The sequence below is a fragment of the Bos javanicus genome, chromosome 18 (assembly GCF_032452875.1).
Source record: "Bos javanicus breed banteng chromosome 18, ARS-OSU_banteng_1.0, whole genome shotgun sequence".
Lineage (NCBI taxonomy): Eukaryota > Metazoa > Chordata > Mammalia > Artiodactyla > Bovidae > Bos > Bos javanicus.
In genome coordinates this window covers 18,016,970-18,024,775 of record NC_083885.1, presented here as the reverse complement: position 1 = coordinate 18,024,775, position 7,806 = coordinate 18,016,970, and the positions used below count along the sequence as shown (strand labels likewise).

The window sequence follows — 7,806 nt, the reverse complement described above, 5'->3', positions numbered from 1 at the left end:
ATACCTGGAGCAGGGAGCAGAATGGCCTGGGAGAAGAGGAAGGAGAGGAAGCTGTTGTGGAGAAGCAGCATGTACCTTGGGGATCTGAACTGTAGGGACATCCCTTGGCATTTAGTTTAATGCACATCTGGGATATGGAATGTACAACCATACTACTCCCTTCACAAAGGATGTAGCAAGTGACACACACACACACAGAGAAAGATTGGAAAACTGGTTTATTAATGAAAACATGCTTGCCAAGGAAAACAGTTGCCTCCCTTTCTGTCAACACTCTCTTGCACACAACATAGGAAGCTGATTTTAAATAAGAAGGATGTTTGGTGGGTATAAAACTAGAGTTAGGGAATCTGTAATTTTAATGGCATTGTCTTCAAACTATGATGGCTGTTGGGATATAACTTCTGGGAGGTTTTGTTCAGGCCCTTTCAGGAATGGAGACCCCTTCTGTCCCAGGTCGTGCTGGAAGCAACCCACCAATGCTTTACCTTTGGGTTCTGCCCTCCACTTGACCTGCTAACAGGGAACCCCTTGAGATACTTAAGTTGCTGCAGTTCTTACCTGCTTGGTGGGCTTCAGTGAAGCTTCTCTTAGTATGGGGAAACATTGGTTCCTTCTTCATGTGGCTGGCTTCCTTTTGTAGTATCAGTGGGTTTCAGCCTCAATGGTGCCACCTCAAGTTAGGATGACAGTCATTCTGTATTTGAACTGATGTCATTCTGACATCAAAGCCCATTCTCTTGACCACAACCCTATCCTGCCTTTCTAAGGCACCTGGCCCTTGAACTCTAGAGCCACAGCTCCTCTTAGCCTGCCCTGTTCAGAAAGCTCAGCCAGGGGGCCAGGGACCCGGCGCAGGAGGAGTCATCCCCCAGGGTGGTCTGATCTTGCCTCTGGCTCTGCAGTCTCAGAACAGCAGAGCATCTGCTCTCCTCCCAAGGTCTCAGGGCTCGGTTGCTCCCCTGGTTTATGAGCTGAGTAGGTGGAGGCCCGGTCTGACCTTTCCAGTCACTTCTCTCTGCTCATCACTGTAGCTGCTACAGAAAAATGAACGTCTTTTATGTTTTTCCAACTGCCGAGAACACAGCAGCTGTTGGGGAGGACTAGATGTGTGATCTTCTGTGAGCCTGGGACCTCACCCTTCCTGCCGCCTGCCACTGCCACAGCCCACATGCTGAGCAGAAGCCTGGTGAGACTTCCCCTGGGTCCAGGAAAAAGCTCCACAAGAAGGAGAGAAGCCCAGAGGGCTACACAAGACCCACAGCAGCCATTTAACTTTTAAATCTGCTGCCAGCAGCCTGGTCTCCTCTCTTGCTCTCAATCCCAGCCATTGCCCCGATCTTCCTGGCCAGTTCACTCTGCCCCCAACCCGGGCTGCTGCCTCCCAGACCAGGCACGACTCTCCTACCTCCAGCGCTCAGCGTCCCCATGTCCTTCCAGGCCACCCTCTCCCTCCCATGGCCTCTGCCGGGGATGAACTGCTCCTACCTGGTTCATTTTATGATGGGCGTTGTGTGTTTCTCTCCTCTATTGTGGCCCCTTAATTTCAGTCTTGGGTTCTGTTTATTTGCAGGCTTTCTTCTCCTAAAAACAAAAACAAAACCAAACCCAACAACAATACAAAGGACTATTGTCTGTATCTTGAGAAATTATAGAACCCTCCTCTTCTTTCTGCACTGCTGGGTACATTTCTTGTTCCTACCCAAATGACCTGCCAAGGTGAGAATGTTAATTTATCTATCTGAGTGGGAATATGCCAATATCACCCTGCAATAAGGGTGCTGGCACTTAGAATAAAACTCGAACTCCTCATGATCAGCCCCCATTCACCCTGACCTCATCTCCCATCTCTCCTCATCGCCAGCTAAGCTCGGGTCACACAACCTGGCCTCTGGTCCTCAGGTGTGCCAAGCCTGCTTCTGCTCCGGCCTTTGCACCCACCATTCCTTCTGCCTACAGCACTTGCCCTGCACCCTGGCAGACTGGCTCCTTCCCAGCATGTGGGCTCAGCTCAGCTCAGCCTTCTCCCTCTTGTCCACACTGCCCAGTGTCTCTCTATTGGAATATATTTTCCTGGTACATTCTTCTTGCTGCACTTACCAGTTTCAGAAAGCCTTTCTTTAAAAAGTTAGTTTCACTTTGTTATCTTCATCCTCCACTCGGGCGGGGATCTTGCTCATCTTGTTTTGCTGTATCCTTAATGCCCAAGAGTGCTGGGTTCACAGGAAGCACTTCACTTCTGATGAATGAATAATGGTAGGGTGATCACACACCAGTATCATCTGCAAATGTCTGTCCTTCCCCTGTTTGGGGAGTTTCTACCCCAGCACCCCCTGTTTTGCCTTTAGCATGGAATATCCCTGGTAGCTCAGTTGGTAAAGAATCTGCCTGCAGTGCAAGAGACCTGTGTTCGATCCCTGGATTGGGAAGATCCCCTGGAGAAGGAAATGACAACCCACTTCAGTATTTTTGCCTGGAAAATCCTATGGACAGAGGAGCCTGGCAGGTTACAGCCCATGGGATTGCAAAGAGTCAGACACAACTTAGCGAATAAGCCACTACATGTGAATGAAGTAAATTAAAGGGCCCCTCACCCACTAGATTACCTTCTAAGGGGACAGACCAAGCTGTGTGTTTCTCTGACTCCCCAGCATCTTGAAGCTGTTCAAAGCGCCTGCTGAACTGAATAGAATCCTTTGAAAGTACTGCGTCCACTTTGGTAATTGAGGAAGAAGGGCCTGTCTGGTCCTTTGAATGTACCTTGCTGGACAAACCAACACCTGGCGTTCTCATTCTCAGTTGTGGGTTCCGGGTCATGGGGGTGCAAAGGCTGCATCTCGCACACTAGACGTGTTGATGGAAATGGGGAGAATCTGCCTAACGTGCAGAGTGTCAGAGGAGCGGCACCGCATCCTTCTGACACTTGAAAATTGCAAATTTGAAAGATTCCTTCTCACTTGTCAGGAGTCCAGGCCTCCCCTGCACAGACGGCTCCCAGGCCTCACTCCCCTAGGTGGGATTTCCCACTGCCCCTGAGCCAGCCCACCGGTATCTTTGAGACCCACTGTTGGCACAGCAACTCAAGCGTCCTAGGCACTTGGTTTCAGAATGTTTTATCAGGACTCTTTCAGTTACAAGTGACTTTTAAAAGGAATATATTGGTTCAGGCACAGAAAAGATGTTGAGTAGGGGTTGCTTCAGGCATGGCTGGATCCAGGGGACTCTGTATGATTCTTTTCATGGGGTCTCCCCATGTGGCAGCTGTTAGGGCAAGGTGGCCCCTAGAAGCCTTAACATCCTCCATCTAGTTCAGCTGTCCAAATATTGCTCAATCCATTTCTGCCACCCCCTTTTTCATGTTCCTTAAATCAGCCAGGCATACTCTTGCCTTTGGATATTTGCACTATTCCAAGTGCCCAGAAATCCCTTCCTTCTCTGCTTCACAGCTGTGCATAACATTCCTTTACCTCCCACAAAGTGGCAGTTGCTCAGTTGTGTCCGACTCTGTGTGACCCCATGGACTGTAGCCTGCCAGGCTCCTCTGTCCAGGATTGCCTAGGAATTCTCTAGGCAAGAGTACTGGAGTGGTTAGCCATTCCATTCTCCAGGAGATCTTTCTGACCCAGGGATCGAATCTGGGTCTTCTGCATTGCAGGCAGATTCTTTACCATCTCAGCTACCAGGGAAGCTTTACCTCCCACAAAGCTTTGCTCAGATTTACCTTCTGAGGCTGCACCTGACCACCCGATTTAAAACTGGACTGCCTCTCCCTAGCATTCGCAGTCCTTACCTTGCTCATCCTCTGCCTGCTCCATAGCAATGAGTGCCTTCTCACTTACTCCACATGGTAGTTACTATCTCATTGTCCTCTAGCCCACTGGAATGTCTGTTTCATTCACCAAAATTTTTTCATCAGGGACAATATTTTTTTCACCAAGGATCTAGTAGAGTCATGTCATATAGCAGTTGCTCAATTTGTTGGGTGAATGAATGAAGCAGAAAGAAATCAATTCAACATCTACACATTGGAAATAAAGCAAATTAAAAACTCAGCCCTTTGGGAACCTCACTTTATGGTTGGCGAAGGCAGTGAATAAGTGAGATTTTTAGAAAGTAGTAAATACATGGAGTTTCAGGTGACAACAAGTGCTGGGCGGGCAGACACAGCAAGTGTCCACAGTTAAGATGAGACCTAGTTCCTTTTGTATGCTGAGAACCTGGCAAGGATGAGATGATTCTTGGCTCCTCTGCTGTTTTGATATTACTCTTTTTGAAAGGGAGACAGGATAAGCACATTGCTAATGACAGTAATAAAGCATCTCCCAGATTTGTTTACAGGTTGTGTTTGCTTTTATTTTCATTTCCTTCCCGATTCAATTCAGGAGCAGGCGTGGGCAGCCCCCTGCCATTCCACATTCCCCTGACATTTCCCACTCACATGGTGTAAATGAAGAAATATGCAAACAGGGCTGGGAGCTGCTGGTGTTTGGAGCCCCTCTTGGGGGCGGCTGCTGCGTGAAGAAGAAGCGACCCAAACCAATAAGCGGGTATTGATTTGCATTGGCATTAATGTCTCTTTGTATCGACACAAGTATTTTATCAAAACCAGCCTGGGGGGAACATCCATCTTCATATTGACTTAAATAGAAGATATTACAGTGTGGGTGTTCTATCTACACACTGTAGACCTCTGCATACAAATACAGATGCATAATCAATATTTCATCATCAAATTATGATCTGGCTTTTGATGTTTTGCAAAGAGAATCTTAATAAGAGTTGGGGGCTTCTGTTAGCCATCCTTGTGTGGGCAGCAGGAAAAGACCCCTCTGGCTAGAGGAGGGATATGGTGGGAGCATTTGTAGACCAGAAAGCTGCCTCAGTTTTGCTGTTTGAGGCTCAGTCGTGGACATGCTCTAGGCCTGTTCATTTATCTACCCTGTGGCCCCCATTGCTGGACCATATCCAGACCCTCTTCAATCCCTTTCATCACTTCTGCATACCCTTCGGCTAGCTTCGCTGTACGCTTGCCTCCAGTGGTCAGCAGGTGCCACTCTTGTGCTTCTGGAACAACTTTAACTGTGAGAGTTGAGAGCTGAAGGCACTGAGTTTTCTGTCCCCCTGGAGTGGTCCCCAGGCAGAGACTGAGGAGTGGGCTTAGGAAAGCCCAGCTCCCTGGGTCAAGTTCCCTGAGGTATCAGCTGGAAACTGCCCCCAGCTTTGATCCTGCTCCTGTTCTTCCCCTCCCCACTTTCTTGCCTACTTCTGCTTCCCCCACAGGGGACCCCCAGGAGCACTTCATACTTGGCACTTGCATGGGAAGCCTTGTCTGCTCCAAGAAGTCTGACTTTGCACATGCCACCCATTTCCTGTGTCTGTTTATGGAGTCTTTCCTGTGCTCCAGGCACTGTGATAGCACTTAGGGACAGGACAATGAGGGAGTACTGATAGATACGGCCCATATCTCTGTGTCAGTTTTGGTACTTTAGATGGACTATTAAAAAAAAAAAAAAGGAAATCTCACGTGGACAGGAAATCAGAGGGCTCCAGGACCCTCACAATTCATTAGCACCATGCACCTGGTTCTTCCACCTCTCTGCTCAGCCAGGCACGGGGCTGGCTTCACCCTCAGGCTGGGAACAGGAGGCTGTGGCACTTGGAGCCAGCATCTCTTCTTGGGCCTTTCTCTTTAAAGCTGGGACACTTTCCTAGGTCCCTGTCTTCCCTAGCAGGATGATCTTTGTCTCATTGGCCTGATGTAGGTCACATGCTGCTTCCCGAGCCTGTCCCTGGCAAGGGGGTAGACTTACCCTTGGGCCAGTCAGGTCCACCCTGGGGCCTGGGGGTTGAGGTGGTTTCTCCAGAGGCTTAGGGGATGTTCGAGGGGGTGGACTGCTGAACGCAATGGCCAGAGTTCTGTTAGGAGAGAAGGAGGGTTGATGCTGGGTGGGAACCGCTGTTCCTCTGTTGCTCTGCCTTCTAGATTCCTTCCTGCACCTCCCTCTGGCCACCACTTAACACCCACTGTTCATGCAGTTTGGTCTGTCTACATGGTGACTCCCCGAGGGCAGCAGTCTGTTTTGCTTACCCCTGTATCCCTATGAATAGCCCAGTATCACACATATAATTACGCTCAATAAATATCTGGTGAATAAGTGAACGGGAATAATAAAGGGACTGAACGAGTGCATGAATGAACATCTGTGATTTGAAGAGCAGATGCGAAGAGATGGTGAGGAGGGTTCCCATCCCCCTCCAGTGGGGCGTGCCCTGTGATGATGGCAGGGCAAATGGACCGCTCCCAGAAGGAGCTGGGATACAGCAGGAGGGACTCCTTCCCAGGCAGCGAGGGCCCTGGCTTTGGGTGAGAAAGGCTGGGGCTCACCTGGGCTCTGATACCAACTTTAGGTATTACGTCTGCTCCCTGGGTCTCACCACTGTTTTTCCAAAGATTTATTAATTTTTTAATCTTTGGTTGTTCTGGGTCTTCATTGTTGTGCTGTCTCTAGTGGGGGCTGCTCTCTAGTTGCGGTGCATGGGCTTCTCGTTGCGGTGGCGTCTCTTGTTGCAGAGCACAGGCTCTAGGCACACGGGCTTGAGGAGTTGTGGCTCCCGGACTCTAGAGCTCAGGCTCAGCAGTTGTGGCGTGGGTGATCTTCCCAGACCAAGGACTGAACCGCTGTCTCTTGCATTGCAAGGCAGATTCTTACCCACTGGACCACCAGGGAAGCCCCTCTTTCTTATACTTTTAATTGGAAGATAACTGCTTTACAATGTTGTGTTGGCTTCTGCCATACAAAAACAGTAATCAGCTATAAATAAATTTATTTATATATACACACACACACACACACACACATATATATATATATATATATATATATATATATATATACACGCTCCCTCTTGAGCCTTCTTCCTATCAGCCCCCAACCCACTCCTCTCTGTTGTCAAAGAGCATTGATCTGATCTCCCTGTGTTATACAATGACTTCCCACTAGCTATCTATTTTACACATGGTAGTGAATATATGTAAATGCTACTCTCTCAATTTGTCCCATGGACCTCACTACTTTCTCGAGAGAAATTGGGAGGATCTGATCATTGACCAATTTGTTGGACACCTATTACCTGAAGATGGCAGGATACATGCAGGAAAAGCAGAGGATGTGATGCAGGCATCTGGGTGTGGATCTAGCTGTGGGGCTTAGAGCTGGGTCTTTAAACTAAGGTTGAAGGGTGAGGTTTGAGGGATGCACAATTGGGCAGCTGGAGGTGGAAATGGGGATGCATTGCAGGCAGAGAGAAAAAAGCAGGTGGACAGACCTTGGGCAGGCTTGTTTGAGGTAAACAAGGCTGGCCTGGCATGAACTAGGGGTGGGGAGTGGTGCGTGGTAGGAGACAAGGCAGCGAGGTCAGTGGGAGCCCAAGCCAGGAGGCGGGACAGCGCAGGCTTTATGCTTTCTTCTCAGGGTAGCAGACATCACTGGTGAGCCTGGGAGCGGAGGGGTGGGGAGGGGAAAGGAGATGGAGGGTAGACGAGGTGAGGGGCTGCTGCTGTCTCCCAGCTGGAGGTAAGGTGGCTTAGAGCAGTGCAGTGACAATCACAAAGGAGAGAAAAGGCCTGACTGGAGAGGTCCTCAGGAAGCGATCTGGTAGCAGGGAGTCTGAGATTCTGTCTTGGCTGGGTGTCAAGGACACGTGCCCTGCCCTGCTTCTTGAGCAGTGTAAATCAGGCTCTCCTCATCCAGGAGAGAAGCTTTCTTTCACCCCGTGCCCAGGGAAGGAAGGGGTGAATCAAGCATA

The 7,806-nt window shown here is 49.4% G+C and overlaps 1 long non-coding RNA gene across 1 annotated transcript; it reads right to left on the bottom strand.

Annotated features, from left to right (window-relative positions):
• Positions 1–203: 203 nt before the first annotated feature.
• Positions 204–6,815, bottom strand: LOC133230144 (uncharacterized). The gene is made up of 3 exons (XR_009730762.1): positions 2,101–6,815; positions 1,489–1,584; positions 204–674 (listed from the first exon to the last, which is right to left on the bottom strand). It is a non-coding gene; the product is annotated as an uncharacterized LOC133230144 (long non-coding RNA).
• Positions 6,816–7,806: the final 991 nt, after the last annotated feature.